At 45.4% G+C, this 17,436-nt stretch overlaps 1 protein-coding gene and 1 pseudogene across 2 annotated transcripts in view; both read right to left on the bottom strand.

Annotated features, from left to right (window-relative positions):
* Positions 1-17,436, bottom strand: part of LOC139235632 (zinc finger protein 239-like) — a 786,713-nt gene that overhangs the window by 246,529 nt on the left and 522,748 nt on the right. The window lies entirely within an intron of this gene.
* On the bottom strand, positions 4,739-9,557 carry LOC139235633 (Ig heavy chain C region-like; annotated as a pseudogene).

Below are 17,436 nucleotides of genomic sequence, written 5' to 3' on the forward strand. Positions count from 1 at the left end.
AGAGCGCGTGTGTGTGTCCGATAGGCACCGGGCTCTGGGAATCATTCCCCAAGGTTGTGCTCGGTGTCTGTGTCAGTTTTCAAACCAGTGCTTTCCCTGTCCTGCGACTTTTGATGGGACAGTGCAGAGGGAGCTTTACTCTGTATCTAACCCCGTGCTGTACCTGCCCTGGGAGTGCTTGATTGGACAGTGTAGAGGGAGCTTTACTCTGTATCTAACCTGTGCAGTACCTGCCCTGGGAGTGTTTGATGGGACAGTGTAGAGGGAGCTTTACTCTGTATCTAACCCGTGCTGTACCTGCCCTGGGAGTGTTTGATTGGACAGTGTAGAGGGAGCTTTACTCTGTATCTAACCCCGTGCTGTACCTGCCCTGGGAGTGTTTGATTGGACAGTGTAGAGGGAGCTTTACTCTGTATCTAACGTGTGCTGTACATCCCCTGTGACTGTTTGATTGGACAGTGTAGAGGGAGCTTTACTCTGTATCTAACGTGTGCTGTACATCCCCTGTGACTGTTTGATTGGAGGTTGTTTTGGGACATTTACGTTTATCTATCCCGTGCTGTACCTGCCCTGGGAGAGTTTGACAGGACAGTGTAGAGGAAGACTTAATCTGACCTGTACTGATCTATATCAAGCTGTGATGGAGCAGAGTACTGCTTTTTAATAGAACCTGCCTTGTGACTGTGACAGACCATAATATTAGAGGAGAGTGCTCTGCAACCGGACACAACAAGGCAGCGGTAAAGATGTCTTTACTCCGATGGGACACTGGGTGGCGCAGTGGGTCCTTCACCAACAGGACCTGGTTTCTATCACAACCCAGACAGGACTGGTGAAACAGACCTGAATAAATGGTAAATAAAACACCGTGTGACAGGGTAAATGAAGCGGTGTGGAGGAGCCGTGGAGAAAGGAATACAGCAAAGTCCAAGTTAGTTCATTTGTCATTTCAGATTTATTAGCAATTTCACAGAAAACAATTTACAGGGAAGTTTAAAAAAGTGAACAACAATGAATATAACTGAGCAATACATTGAGAACCGAACACAGGTGGATTGGGCCTGTACTCTCTGGAGTTTAGAATAATGAGAGGTGATCTGATTGAAACATAAGATTTTGAGGGCAATTGACAGGGTAAATGCTGAAAGTTTGTTTCCCCTGGATGGACAGTCTAGAAGCACTCAGGGAGTGCTAAGGAGCACTCCCTGAGGATAAAGGATTGGCCATTTAAGACAGAGATGAGGAGGAATTTCTTCACTCAGAGGGTTGTGAATGTTTGGAATTCCCTGCTCCAGAGGGCTTTGGATGCTAAGTCCCTGAATAAATTAAAGGCTCAAATATATAGATTTTTGACTCTAGGAGAAGCAAGGGATATGGCTATCGGGCGGGAAAGTGGAGTTGAGGTTGATGCTCAGCCGTGATCTTATTGAATGGCGGAGCAGACCCGAGGGGCCATAGGGCCTACTCCTGCTCCTATTTCTTATGTTTTTATGGCGGAGCTGCCAGATATCTGCACAACTGTGACAGACACCAGAGAGAGAGAACAGGGGCTCAGCATAAAGGGAAGGGAACAATTGTGAATAGGAATGAGAAAAGTTACTTATTTACACATGAAATGTGTGAGACACAGTTACATTGCAGCCACAATTATCGCACACATTTCAAACAGAAAGAATGAAATCCCAGGTATATATTTCTCAGCCACCGATTCGGATCTATTAATTAAATGCATTTTACTCTGAGAATCACTAAGAGGACATAGTTTATTTTTAGGAACACAGAGATGATAAACTGATGAGGAAAATCCAACGCGGCCGAAATTCAGATCATCACTTGAGCTGCAAAATTGGGATAAAAGAATGAAGCGGAGGTTTAGAGGTCTGGGGCATTTATCTCAGGGTTTTTATCAATGAAACATCCAAAGATTTGTCAAACTGCTTCAGTTAGATGGAAGTGTGAGCGGATTGAATCTTCCCACCTTCACCAGAGTGACGGCGGCGCTGTAGGAAATGCTCAGGAAGAACAGGATGATGAATGTGGAAGCGGTTGTCCAGATGTTGCTGTTCTCGTCCTCATAGTCTTCACTCCAGATGTGGTCTGAGGAATCTACGGGGATGTAGGGAAGGAAATATATTCAAATCGTTTATTAATTCCGGGTATCATACTATTATTTTATGTTCTCTTTTCTTTCCCTTAAGTTATTAGTTTGCTCTCTAATTTAACTGTCAATGTATATTTTGTGTTAAGTTAATCACTCACAGCAATCTCTCTCTGTTCCTCACTCCACTGCGGCTCTTCCTTTATGATCCAGCTATAGTCCCTTTTGGAAATGTTGATAGTTTTTCTTCCATGTCAGAGGCTAATTGATTTTGGATGACTTTGCTATGATCTATCATTCGGGAATAATATGATGAAACATCGAGGCAAGTTTGCAGCTGGATATCGATTATTTTTCTGCTAGGTTAAGGTAGTTACTTAGTTGGAGGCTGCCAAGGAGGCTTTGTAAGAGACCAGTTGTTAGTTCTAACCTTTTTTTTAATTTGTTATGGCAATGCTCTGAATATAAATAACTCGTGTCAGTTTGCAACAACTACATTGATCCAGTGTAGGTGAAAGGCCAGAATAGTGAAATGTGAGATATTATGGTATCAGGAATTATTTATTCAGGCCAAGCGTTGGATACATTGTCCATCCAAAAACTACAATTTAGTTCTACATTCTTCTATAGCCTGACGTTTTTATTTATGCTCTTTAGTGTTTCTATCACTGTATGACTATCTCTTATTCTGGATTATTCCGTGTTAGTGTTTCCCTGTGAGGGTGTTGATCTGTGGGGTTCTGCGTATGTTTGTTTGTAAGATTGTGCATGTGTGTGTAAATCTTTGTTTATGTTTTGTGTAAGAGTGTGTGTGTTTATATGTAAGTGTGTGTGTTTATATGTAAGTGTATGTGTTTATATGTAATTATGAGTGTGCGATTTGTTGTAGGTGAGTGTGTGTACTTTTATGTGTAAGCATGTTCATGTCTAAGGGTTTGTGTGTTGATGTGTGTGTGTGTATGTGTGTGTATTTGTTTGTGTACAAGTGTGTTCATCTGTGTGTTTACCTGTAAGTGTATGTGTATGGTTATGTCTAAGTGTTTGTTTATGTTTAGGTGTAAGTGCGTGTGTGTATGAGTTTTTGTGTAACAGTGTGTTTACATGTAAGTTTGTGTGTGTGTGTTTTGTGTCAGTGTGTGTTTGGATTTATATGCGTGTTCATGCTTGAGTAAGTGTGTTCAGGTGAGTGCTTCCCTGTAAGTGTATGGCTATGTCTCAGTGTTTGTTCATGTTTAGGTGTAAGCGTGTGTGTGTTTATGTGTAACAATGGATTTGCAGGTAAGATTTTGTGTGTGTGTTTTGTGTAAGTGTGTGTGTGGATTGATGTGTGTATTTATGTGTGTAAATGTGTGTTTTTGTAAGTGTGTGTGTGTGGATTGATGTATGTGTTTATGTGTGTGTAAGTGTGTTTTTTTGATAGTGTGTGTGTGGATTGATGTATGTGTTGATATGTGTGTAAATGTGTGTTTGTGTAAGTTTGTGTGTGGATTGCTGTCTGTGTTTATGTGTGTGTAAGTGTGTGTAAGTGTGTTTTGTGTAAGTGTGTGTGTGGATTTGTGTGTGTATTTATGTGTGTGTAAGTGTGTGTAAATGTGTTTTCTGTAAACATGTGTGTGGATTGATGTTTGTGCCTATGTGTGTGTAAGTGTGTGTAAGTATGTGTTGTGTAAGTGTGTGTTTGGATTGACGTGTATTATTGCTATTGTTCAAAGTTTCACAGAGTACCAATAACTGGATTGGACAATGAAGGTTTTCATTATATTCTAGTTATGTTTAATATTATGTGTCAGAGTGTTAGTGTGTCTTTATATGTAAGTCTATGTGTGTGTATGTGTAATTGTGCACTTACACAAAACACACACTTACACGAAATCTTCAACACACTTATATATGAACACAGACAAACTCACTTTCACATGTATGCTCCCTGCTCTGTATAAATGTGTCCTGTGTGAGGCTCAATGTGACGTCAGCTGAAGGATTGCAACAATTCAACCGATGGGCCTGAGAAACATCAGCGACACAACTGTGAGAAACCCGCAGAGGATACAATCACCAGTTTAGATATGGCCCATTGAATTCAGCATGTTAGTTTACAATTAACAGGGACTGTTTAATCACAACCCTATTTAAAAATATTACGTGGAATAAATAGTTATTTCAGAATATAATATTCATATGGCAAGTTTAAAATCTTTAGACCATGGGTTAGAATGTGACATTGTACTGATGGCAACTTAGTCCATTTAAAAGAGAGTGGTTCACTTCCCATCTCCCTGTGGGAGGGGCAGTGGGGGTTACGTGAATTACACTTTCCCGTTCCCCTCTCGCTGGTGGGTGTGAGAGGTAGTGAGTTAATAATTACCCTTTACTCTCTCTCTGCTGAAGTTACTTTCAGGAATCCTGTAATGAGAAAACTTCATTCACCCAGTCTCTAACCCATGGTGTATCTGAGCTGGGAGCGCTGGCTGCACAAGCCTTGGACCCGAGACTCGCAAACACCCTACTTCAGATAAACAGCCCTCACATTGGCAAAATTAGGAAACATAATTAATTGAGCGGCTGTGTTTAAAACTCACTATTGGGAGAAAAGCACTTTATTGGTTTTTATTTAAGAACTGAAATGCAATCGAGAGATTCTCATTGACAAGAATTGATGGTGTCCATCAGAACAAGGGAAATGTTCACAAAACTGGGTTTACCGCTGGATTTATTGACGGTTCTGTTGGTGATCTTCAAGGGGATCATTTCATGTCCCACCACACAGGAGTGAGAGGCGCCGCTGGCCCACTCCTCGGCTGCAATGGATAGCAGGCTGTACATGAAGAATGATCTGCTGCCGTTCTCCGCCATCACCTCGGTGTTCTTGTAGTTGCCGGAATCCACCGGCTTGTCATTGACGGTCCATTTGGCGAAGATCTCTCGGGGGGAGAAACCTGTCACTAAGCAGGTGAGGCTGACCAACCTCTGAGCGGAGACTTCTTCTACCGAGGGCAGGAGGACAGACACGGCCGGTTCCCGCTGATCTTTCGCTGTAGAACAGTTACAATAAAGGCCAATGAACTGGACAGTTCCAGAGACAATGGGGGGAATATTAATCGAATACAGCGGGTGTGTTGTGGGCGAGGGGGTGGTTAAATTGTTAAAAATCGGAATCCCGACCTCAACTCGCCCACTCCCGGTTGTAACATTATATTTGAGTAATATAATTAAATGAGGCTGGAATCCTCTATTTTAACCACCATTTGGTGTTTAACTGTCGCTGGTCCGGTTTGACACACAGTGCAAATCCCAGCAGTTACAGTGAGGCGGGGACTGCTGCACCCAGGTGGCAATTGCCCTGACACCTACCCACTGGATCCAGGGTCCCTGTCTATCCCATCCCCCGCGATCCGAGACCTCCTGACTCGGCTTCCAATCCTCCCATTCTCCCGGGTGGCCTGTGAGACCACCGCGCCCAACTCGCCTTCCTCACTTAAATTCAACCAATATCCAGTGGTTAGATGTGAGAGAAATGGACTCTGCATTCACTTTTAACGCTTTTCCTTTTCCTCTCTGGAGCCTCTCTGGTTTTCCATCTCTTAGCAAAGGGAACGTAATCTTTCTCCTGAAATCTTGAAGGGTTGGACTGGAAAATGACATAGAATTTACTGCACAGAACGAGGAGATTTGGCCAACTATGCCGGTGTTTATGCTGCACGCACGCCTCCTCTGAGCTCACATACTCTGCTATTTCTAGCTCGCTCACGGACTTATCCAGTTTCCCCTAAAATGCATAATGTCAGGTCCCAGAGTGCTGAGTTCGTGGAATTACCAAACTGAATGATCAGAGTAGCCCATTAAACACTTTATAAGATGAATTGGCCCTTGCACATGCACCGGAAATAGTCGCAGTGTCTCACTTATTGCAACAATCTCCCCGCTCACCCTTTTCCTTGTGGATGGAATCTCTGAGAGGAGTCGGCATATCCTGATGGCTCACCACGCAGTAGAACTTATCCCCACTCAGCCAGTCTTGTGTCGAGATGTTTAAGTTGCTGATCACGCTGTTGGGATTCTCTCCCAGTTGAACGGCAATCTCTGATTTCAAAGCCTCCTTTTCTCAGGTCCAGGATACGGTGAGCCCAGAAGGAGCGTCAGACACGATGCAGGTTAAGGTCACCGTCGCCTCCAGTAGGACCTGTTCCAGTGACGGTGGGCGAAGAGTGACTTTTGAATCGCTGCATGGGACATCCACTGCGAAACAGGAATGAAAGTCAGGAAAAGCTGCATCTTCCGAACCAGGACATCAATATTTAGCTTTAACTCTTTCAAGGGGAATAAATCACTGTTGAGATATCAACCTCCCGCTGTTGCTTAAACACCGTCGTTATTGGAAGGGCAATGAATTGGCAATGATTCCGGGAGATCTGTAATATTTCCTGTGTATTTGCAGCCAGAGCCACCTAATGGGCTGTGAAGCAAATACCTGGTGTAAAATGGGAATACATTGGGGCGCAATTGTGTTAGGCACTGAATAGTGCTCTTCCTGAAATCCCTTGCTATTTTACGCCCGTCTATAGTTCCTTTCACCCAACTGCATATCTGCTGGTTATAATAGCTGAAGCCCAAATAGCCCGAAGTTCAAGAGGTCTCCACCAGCATTTTTCTGGTTCAAAACCAGTGTCAAATGCTTTTCAGGAATTTAGGGGCAGCAGGAAACAAAGTTAAGTTTCTGGTCTCTTGCTGCGATATTTGTTGGGGTGAAAATGTGCAGGAACCAGTCACAACCCCCGTCAGAGGAGAAGTGCAAGGTCGGGAGAATGGAGTTCCAAGGAGTCTTTTGTGGTGGGGCATCATTTGTAATGATGTGAGGTAGTTTGTTAATTTCTGTAATTACTGAACATTTATCATGTCTAGTGAGAGAGAGTCGGAATGAAATATGATCCCAGGGCATTAATAGCAACATAGGAACAGGAGGAGGCCATTCAGCCCATCCATCCTGTCCCACCATCCAGTTAGATCATGGCTGATCAACACTCAACACCATCTTCCCGCCTTGGTTATGTAACCCTTGATAATCTTGCCTAACAAAAATCTCTCAATCTCTGCTTTTAAATTTTCAAATGAAACCCAGGGTCAGCAGCTTTTGGGGAGGGAAATCCCGACTTGCATTATTCTCCCCGTGAAGAAATCCTTCCTGATATCACCTCTGCACGGCCTAACTCTAATTTTAAAGTTATGCGACTTGTTCTGGACTCTCCCAACAAAACAAATAATTTTTTTCTATATCTCCTCGATCAATGTCATTTATCAACTTAAACACGTCAATTGCATCCCCTCGTAGTGTTCTATACTCGTCTCCTGATCCTTTTACATTATTAGACCTGGTTTAATTCGGGTACACCTGCAGTTTAGCGCCTCCACGTATATCCTTCCTGAGGTGCACAGCCCAGAATTGGGCTCAGTGCTCTGAATAGGGTAGATGCCCATTCTTGTAGTGCGTTCCTGAACAGTTAGCAGTAAAGGGTTCCAGACTCCTACTGCCAATCCGTATATGATCAGCCAATTCAGGATAAACCTGAGACTAAGGACACCTCACTCACTGCCTGAAATCAGAGCAGGGGAAAGCTTCTTTGGTGAGGTTATTAAATCCTAAGCAATGAGGAATCCTGAACCAGAAGATCATGGGTTGAATTCCCACTCCAGATATTTGATCGCAAAATGTAAGCTGAGTCTCCCAGTGCAGTACAGGGGGTGTGGTGCACTATCGGAGGTGTCGTCTTTTGGATCAGGTGTTAAACCGAGGATCCGTCTGGCCTCTCAGGTGGACTTAAAAGATCCCCTGGAATTATTTCAATGAAAAGCAGAGGAGTTCTACCTGGTGGCCTGAGAATATTTATCCCTCAAGAAATATTACTCAACAAAAAAAAAATGGTCATTATCACACTGCTGTTTGTGGGAGCTTGCTGTGCACTAAATGACTGCCGCACTTTGTACATTACAACTGTGACCACATTTCACAACTTAATTCATTGGCTGGCAAGCGCTTTGGTTCAGTCTGTGGTCGTTGAAGGCGCTGTATAAAGGCAAGTTTGTATCGCAAGAATACACAAACTGCATGATTGGAAATTAGGAATAGTCCTCTGCTTTTTACTAATTGCAATAAAAGTCCTGACTGAGATCAGCGCTCAGAATGGTCAGGATAAGGGGTACGCCATTTAGGACTGAGATGAGGAGAAACTTCTTTATTCAGAGAGTTGTTAACCTGTGGAATTCCCTGCCGCAGAGCGTTGTTGATGCCAGTTCATTGGGCATATTCAAGAGGGAGTTAGATATGGTCCTAGCGGCTACAGGGATCAAGAGGTATGGAGGGAAAGCAGGAAAGTGGTACTGAGGTGAATGATCAGCCATGATCTTATTGAATGCTGGTGCAGGTTCGAAGGGACGAATGGCCCACTCCTGCACCTATTTTCTATGTTTCTATATTTCTAGGAACCTCCCGGGATTGTGCCTCTTACCCTGAGATCTGCTGAAGTTATGGCTTTGCATGACCCCTACATGAGTGACCTGGCAGGTGTAGACTGAGCCGGTGAACCATTCCTCGGCGGGGACTATCAGCCGACTGGACGCCGAGAAGTTCCCGTTCACCTCAAAGACGGGAGCGGTGATGAATCCCGAATCCAGGAGTTGTCCACTCTTCAGCCAATTCACAGTCAGTGACTTTGGCCGGAAATCGATGATTGAACACACGGCGCTTGCATATCTGCTGTTGGTGATTTGTTCAGTGGAACTCAGCGTGAGGAGAACAGTTGGAGGAACGATCTTCAGGATCTTCAAGAGAAGACATATTATTGCCATTGCTTGCAAAATAAATGATTAAACAATGCAAAGTGTCCTTATGTTTTAACAGGTTCTTTGCTGTAATTCTAACACTAACCTGGCATTTACAGAGACCAGAACAGTGCATAGTATTCTAAGTATGATATGGAGACCAGAACTATACACAGTACTCTAAGTGTGGTCTAACTAAGTTTCAATACAAGTTGAACATAATTTCTCACCTTATCACAGTTTGCCCTGTATCCCACACCACTAACCGGGCATTGTGATGTTCCACACCGACCCACAACGTCGAACCTCGCAGTAGATTGTGCTGCTCCCCACCTCTGACTCGGTGATGGTTAACTGGCTGCTCAGGGTGTAGGTTCCCTTCCTGTTGAGCACTGACGGGTAGGTCTTCAATCCAGTGGTGATCGGCTCTTTATCTTTCTTCCAGGAAAGGCTGGTGATGTCGGGGGAGTAGTCCATCGCCAAACAGTCGTACGTGACCGAGCCGTCGGTGCTGGGTTGTTCACAGGAGGAGAGCAGGGCGTAGAGGGTGGGGGGAGACGGTGTTACTGGCAAAGAATGGCCCATTGAACAAGTTAGACTCTATAATCCGTGCTTATAAAAGAAATAAACTCGAAATTTGACAGCAGAATAAACTAAATCCACCACTTCCCTATCGACGACTACATGGGCATTTGAGCTTCTGTCAGTTCCTGTCGATGCCCTGGTCAGGAACACACCTCTCTATCCCCGAACTCTATTACATTACAAAACAAGAACATTTATACATCTCCTCAATAAAGAATCCTTTATGGGATCATACAATCGAAGAGCAGAGACCTGTTCCTGTTATTTTGGCCAGCATTTATTTCTCAATCAGCACATCTGGTCCTTTATTTAATTGCAGTTTCATCGCCGAGAGCATGCAGAAAACAAGCGCAGGCAGCGGGAGGAGCGTGCGGTAAACCAGTCCCACCCACCCTTTCCCTCAACCACTGCCTGTCCCACCTGTGACAGAGACTGTGGTTCTCATATTGGACAGCTCAGTCACCTGAGAACTCACTTTTAGAGTGGAAGCAAGTCTTCCCCGATTCCCAGGGACTGCCTGTGGTGATGACTTCCGTTTGTTGCGGCCGTTTGTTTTGCTGGGGTCGGCGATTTTATTTTTTTGAACAAAATATATTTTTGTTTTTGTGCACTTTATTACACTTCATTCCTCTCTCCTTCAAACTCACTTTCTTTAATTTTGCTTTCTAATTCCAGCTTTACTCCCCTCCCTACTGAATTTATTTTCAGGTTCCCATCCCCCTGCCAAGCTTTGGTCCCGACTCTGTTGAGGTGCAACCCATCTGGTTTGTCCATGTCCCACCTCCCCCAGAAGCGGTCCCAATGCCTCAGGAAACTAGAGCCCTCCCACCTGCACCATCTCTCCAGTCACATATTCATCTGCTCTATCCTCCTATCTGTAGTCACTAGCTCGTGGCATCGGGAGTAATCCGCAGATTACTAGCTTTGAGGTCCTGCTTTTTAATCTCTCTCCGAGCTCCCGAAACGCTGCCTGCAGGACCCCAGCCCTCTTTCTACCTGAGTCATTGGTCCCAATGTGGACCACAACATCCGGCTGTTCACCCTCTCCTCCTAGAATGCCCTGACATCCTTGACTCTGGCACCAGGGAGGCAACATACTATCCTGGATTCACGTCTGCGGCCGCAGAAACGCCTGTCTGTTCCCCGACTATTGAATCCCCTACCACTATAGCTCTTCCATTCTTCTTCCTCCCTTCCTTCCACCCCCCCTCCCCTGCAGCTGAGCCATCCGTGGTGCCGTGGATTTGGCTCTGGCTGCACTCCCCAGAGCCACCATCGCCCTCACCAGTACTCAGAACAGAGAACCAGTTGGAGAGCGAGATATACTCAGGGTACTCCTGCACTACCTGCCTGGTCCTCCTCTTCTGTCCAGGGGTCACCCAATCCCTATTTGCCTGTAGATTCTTAAGCTGCGGGGTGACCACCTCTAGAAACGTGATATCCCCGTAGCTCTCAGTCTCATGGATGCACCGCAGTGATTCCAGCCGCCGCTCAAGCTCCAAAACACGGAGCTCGAGTTGGTGCAGCTGGAGACACCTCCTGCACATTTGGTCATCCCGGCTGTGTGAAGTTTCCAGGATTTCCCACATGCCACAGGATGTGTAATCCACGGGACTGAGCTGTCCTGTCATCCCTCGAGTTACACTCACAACTATCAAGTAGAACTAAACTCTAAACCTTAGAGAAATACACCCAGCAACTACTCAGCAATCTGCTGATTTAACTAACCTTTAGTAAAAGACTAAATACAAACTTAACAGAAAACAAAAAACCTTCAGGGGAGGAGAGGGAGGGGAACCATTGAGTGTGGAACTGAACCCAACCAGAGTCAGTACCTTCAGGAGAGGAGAGGGAGGGGAACGAGTGAGTGTGGAACTGAACCCAGCCAGAGTCAGTAACTTCAGAGGAGGGGAACCATTGAGTGTGGAACTGAACCCAACCAGAGTCAGTACCTTCAGGAGAGGAGAGGGAGGGGAACCAGTGAGTGCAGAACTGAACCCAACCAGAATCGGTGGTGAAAACTGGGAGTAGAGGAGAAACAGTCAAGAAATGTGTGTTGATTTGGATTTCAGCACAGCAGGAGGGACAATGTGTGGGACAGGGATTTACAGCTTTGGAAGATCAAGAGAGGAAAGAATGTTCCATGGAAACTAGATGTGTCTATCCTCAATTTGTGTCTTGTACTGACAGTGATGAGTTTTGTTATCTCCTTTTACAGCGTATTAGAAGGGGAGATTTTCAGACAGGAAACACAAACCAAACATCGCGTCAAAATCTGATGGAGTCAATCGATTCATCAGGACCTGAATATCATCGGCGTTTGAAAGTAGAAGGAGAAATATTTGTCTGTCCTGCCTGTGGGGAAAGATTTCAAGTATCAGTGTGACTGGAAAAGCACCGAGACACACACACCCGAGTGAGTGTTCCAGTGCACTGCCTGTGGAAAGAGCTTTAACCAGTTACACAACCTGAAGAAACATCGCACCATTCACAGCGCGGAGAAACTGTAAACATGTTGTGTGTGTGGGCGAGGCTTCAACTGATCGTCCAACCATCCAGAGTCACAAGGATACCCGCACCACGGAGAAACCGTGGAAATGTGGGGACTGTGGGAAGGTATTTAGATTGCTGTCTGTGCTGGAAATTCATCGACGCATTCACACTGGGGAGAGGCTGTTCACCTGCCCCGTGTGTGGGAAGGGATTCACCTGGGTCATCCCACCGGCTGAAACACCAGCGAGTTCACACTGGGGAGAGGCCATTCACCTGCTCAGAATGTGGGAAGGGATTCACTGGATCATCCATTCTGCTCACACATCAGCAAGTTCACAAGTGACTGCAGGGGTTGGAATCTGCTGTTATTACTGTCACATTCTGACAGTTGGGGTTTGTTTGTGCTCATGCTAGTAACCCTATAACTGGACTTTAATATTCTGGAATTCTGGCGGGGGCGGGGGCGGGGGGGCGGGAGAGTGTAAACAGCTAGAGGTCGTGGTCTATATCAGGACCAGCACCATATGTAGAAAGAGGGATGAGGTCCTACAGGCACAATTTAGGGATCTAGGAAGAAAATTAAAGAGTAGGACCTCAAAGGTAGTAATCTCTGGACTATGACCAGTGCCACGTACTAATGAGTAGAAGAATAGAAGGACAGAGAGAATGAATGCGTGGCTGGAGAGTTGGTGTAGGAAGGAGGGCTTTAAATTCTTGAGGGATTGGGACCACTTCTGGGGGAGATGGGACCTGTACAAACCGGACGGGTTGCACCTCAACAGTGCCGGGACCAATATCCTCGCGGGGAGCTTTGCTCGTGCTGTTGGGGAGAGTTTAAACTAGCTTAGCAGGGGATGGGAACCTGAGAACACATTCAATAGGGAGGGAAGTAAAGCAGAAATTGGATAGCAAGAATTCAGAAAACGAATCTGTAAAACAGAGGAAACAAGGGTTAGTAAGTATTAATCAAGGAGGTCTTCCTGTGCTAAATAGTATATACTTTAATGCAATGAGTATAGCGAGTAAGGCGGATGAGCTAAGAGCACAGGTAGATACTTGGGAGTATGATATTATAGCCATTACAGAGATATGGCTGAAAGAGGGGCAGGTTTGGCAGATCAATATTCCTGGTTACAGGATTTTTAGACAAGACAGAGAGGGGGGTAAAAAGGGTGTCACGGTATTAATTAAAGAAACTATTACAGCGGTGAGGAGGGATATTTTAGAGAGATCATCAAATTAGGCCATATGGGTCGAATTTAAAAATAAAAAGGGGGCGATCGCACTGCTGGCCATGTAATATAGACCCCCAAACAGTGGGAGTGAGACAGAGGAACAAATATGTTGGCAAATTGCTGTGAAGTTGAAAAACCATAGGGCAGTAATAGTAGGGGATTTTAACGATCCTAATATTGATTGGGACAAATTTAGTGTGAAGGGTATCGAGGGTGCAGAATTCTTAAACTGCATTGAAGAGAACTTTTTTAGTCAGTATGTAACAAGCCCAACACAAGAGGGGGGGGTTTGGACTTAGTTTTGGGGTATGAAGCTGGGCAGGTTGAAGGGGTATTAGTGGGAGAGCACTTGGGTGCCAGTGACCATAATTCAGTCAGATTTAAGTTAATTCTGCAAAAGGACAAGGATAGGCCTCGAATAAAATTCCCAAATTGGGGAAAAGCTAACTTTGCTAAGTTGAGGAGTGATTTGGTCACAGTGGACTGGAAACTGCTACTTGTAGGTAAATCAGTGTCGGAACAGTGGGAGACATTCAAGGAGGAGGTCTGGAAGGCTCAGGCCAAACATGTGACTTTAAACAAAAAGGGTGGAATAACAATTCTAGAACCCGCTGGATGTCTAAGGACTTACAGGGGAGGATAAAGAAAAAACGGGAAGCTTGTGTCATATACCGATGGCTAAATACTGTAGAATCTTTGGCGGAATATAGAAAGTTAAGAGGTAAAATTAAAAAGGATATTAGGAATGTTAAGAGAGCGCATGAAATATTATTGGCTCATAAAATTAAAACCCAAAGATGTTCTATAAATATATTAAGAGCAAGAGGATAATTAAAGAAAGGGTAGGTCCTATTATAGACCATGTGGGTAATCTTTGTGTGGAGGCGGAAGATGTTGTTATGATTCTTAATGAATATTTTGCATCTGTTTCCACAAAGGAAAGGGGCAATGCAGATACTGTTATTAAGGAGGAGTGTGAAATTCTGTATGAAATAAACAGTGAGAGAGGAGTATTAAGGGGTTTATCAGCTTTGGAAGTAGATAAGTCCCCAGGCCTAGCTGAAATACATTCCAGGCTGTTGAGCGAAATAAAAGAGGAAATAGCAGATTCCTTGACCATCATTTTCCAGTCATCTTTGGAGTTGGGCATCATGCCATAGGACTGCTAATGTGGTATCCTTGTTTAAGAAGGGAGAAAGGGATAGACCGAGTAATTACAGGCCTGTCAGCCTAACCTCAGTGGTGGAAAATTATTGGAAAAAATCCTGTGAGAGAGGATAAATCTACATTTGGAAAGGCGAGGACTAATTAGGGATAGTCAGCACAGATTTGTTAAGGGAAGATCGTGTTTGACTAACCTGATTACCTCCTCAAAAAATTCAACCAAGAGGGTCGATGAGGGTAGTGCACACAATGCAGTGAATATGGCCTTCAGCAAAGCTTTTGATAAGGTCCCACATGGTAGACTGGTCACGAAGGTTCAAGCCCATGGGATCCAGAGAAAAGTGGCAAGTTGGATCCAAAATTGGCTTTGAGGTAGGAAGAAAAGGTAATGATTAATGGATGTTTTTGTGACTGGAAGGATGTTTCCAGTGGGGTTCTGCAGGGCTCAGTCATGGGTCCCTTGCTTTTTGTGGTATATATCAATGATCTAGATTTGAATCTAGGGAGTATGATTAAGACATTTGCAGATGACACTAAAATTGGCTGTGTGGTTGATAATGAAGAGGAAAGTCATGGACTGCAGGAGGATATCAATCTACTGGTCAGGTGGGCAGAGCAGTGGCAAATGGAATTTAATTCAGAGAAGTGTGAGGTATTGCACTTTGGGAGGGCTAATAAGGAAAGGGTATACACATTAATGTTTGAAGATCAGTCCCTCAAAATTGTCGCCAAGCTCATGGTCTACAGGGCCATAGTAATACCCGCCCTCCTGTATGGCTCAAAGACATGGACCATGTACAGTAGACACCTCAAGCCGCTGGAGAAATACCACCAGCGATGTCTCCGCAAGATTCAGAAAATCCCCTGGGAGGACAGACGCACAAACATTAGCGTCCTCGTCCAGGCCAACATCCCCAGCATTGAAGCACTGACCACAATTGATCAGCTCCGCTGGGCAGGCCACATAGTTCGCATGGCAGACATGAGACTCCCAAAGCAAGCGCTCCACTCTGAACTCGTCCACGGCAAATGAGCCAAAGGCGGGCAGAGGAAACGTTACAAGGACACCCTCAAAGCCTCCCTGATAAAGTGCGACATGCCCACTGACACCTGGGAGTTCTTGGCCATAGACCGCCCTCATTTGAGGAAGTGCATTCGGGAGGGCGCTGAGCTCCTCGAGTATCGTCGCAGAGAGCATGCAGAAATAAAGCGCAGGCAGCGGAAGGAGCATGCGGCAAACCAGGCTCCCTGCCCACCCTTTCCCTCAACCACTATCTGTCCCACCTGTGACAGAAACTGTGGGTCTTGTATTGGACTGTACAGCCACCAAAGAACTCAGGCTAAGAGTGGAAGCAAGCCTTCCTTGATCCCGAGGGACTGCCTATGATGATGATGATGCACATTAAGCGGTAGATGATCAAACGGACCTTGGAGTGTTTGTCCATAGATCCCTGAAAGTAGCAGGCCAGGTGGATCAGGTGGTTAAGAAGGCAGACAGAATGCTTGCCTTTATTGGCCGAAGCACAGAATACAAGAGCACGGAGGTTATGCTTCAATTGTATAATACTCTGGTTAGGCCACAGCTGGAGTTCTGGTTGCTGTATTATAGGAAGGATGTGATTGCACAAGAGAGGGTGCAGAGGAGATTTACTAGGATGCTGCCTGGAATGCAACATCTTAGCTGTGAGAGCAGATTGGATAGGCTGGGTTTGCTCTCATTGGAACAGTGGAGGCTGAGAGGGGACCTCATTGAGGTGACAACATTTTGTGAGGCCTGGATATAGTGGATAGCAAGGGTCTATTTCCCTTGGTGGAGGGGTCAATTACGAGGGGGCATAGTTTTAAGGTGGTTGGTGGAAGGCTCAGAGGGGATTTGAGTGGAGGCTTCTTCACGCAGAGGGTTGTGAGGGTCTGGAACTCACTGCCTGGAAGGATGGTGGATGCAGAAACGCTCACCACATTTAAAAGGTGCTTGGATGGGCACTTGAAGTGCCGTAATCTGCAGGGTTACGGACCTAGAGCTGGTAATTGGGATTAGACTGGATAACCTCCTATTGGCTGGCGCAGATACGATGGTAAGTACTGCAGCGAATCGAATATGGCCAGGGTGATTTCCTGGACTCGTTTCGATCGCCTGGATGGGTCAGAGAGGAATTTTCCCAGATTTTTTTTTCCCCCAATTGGCCTGGGTTTTATCTGTTTTTTGCCTCTCCCAGGAGATCACATAGGTCTGGTTGGAGTGGAGCGTAGAATGTTTCAGTGTAAGGGGCGTCGCAGTTGTGTGAGGCGGACTGGTTGGCCCGGGTGCTCTTTACCTTTCCGCCATTGTTCATTGCTCATAGGTTTATATGTAACCTTCAGGGCTGCTGACCGAGGGCCGTGCGGCTCTTTATCGGTCGGCGTGGACACGACGGGCCGAAATGGCCTCCTGCACTGTAAATTTCTATGTTTCTACCAATTACTTTAAATCTGTGCCCCTAGTTATTGACCCCTCTGCTAAGGGGAATAGGTCCCTCCTATCCACTCCATCTCGGCCCCTCATAATTTTATAAACCTCAATAAGGTCTCCCCTCAGCCTCCTCTGTTCCAAAGAAAACAACCCCAGCCTATCCAATCTTTCCTCATACCTAAATTTCTCCAGTCCAGGCATCATCCTGGTAAATCTATTCTGTACCCTCTCTTTTCTGTAATGTGATGACCAGAATTGCACACAGCATTCTAGCTGTGGCCTAACCAGTGTTTTATACAGTTCAAGCTCTTGTATTCTATGCCTTGGCTCATAAAGTCCAGTATCCCGTATGCCTTCTTAACCACTTTATCAACCTGTCCTGCTACCTTCAGGGATCAGTGGACAAGCACGCCAAGGTCCCTCTGTTCCTCTGCACTTCTCAGTGTCCTACATCTATTGTGTATTCCCTTTCCTTGTTAGCCCTCACCAAATGCATTACCTCACACTTCTGCGGCTGAATTCCATTTGCCACTGCTCTGCCCACCCGACAGGTCCATTGATACCTTCCTGCAATCTGCAGCTTTCTTCTTCATTATCAA

Source organism: Pristiophorus japonicus, chromosome 23 (assembly GCF_044704955.1).
Source record: "Pristiophorus japonicus isolate sPriJap1 chromosome 23, sPriJap1.hap1, whole genome shotgun sequence".
NCBI classification, from domain to species: domain Eukaryota; kingdom Metazoa; phylum Chordata; class Chondrichthyes; family Pristiophoridae; genus Pristiophorus; species Pristiophorus japonicus.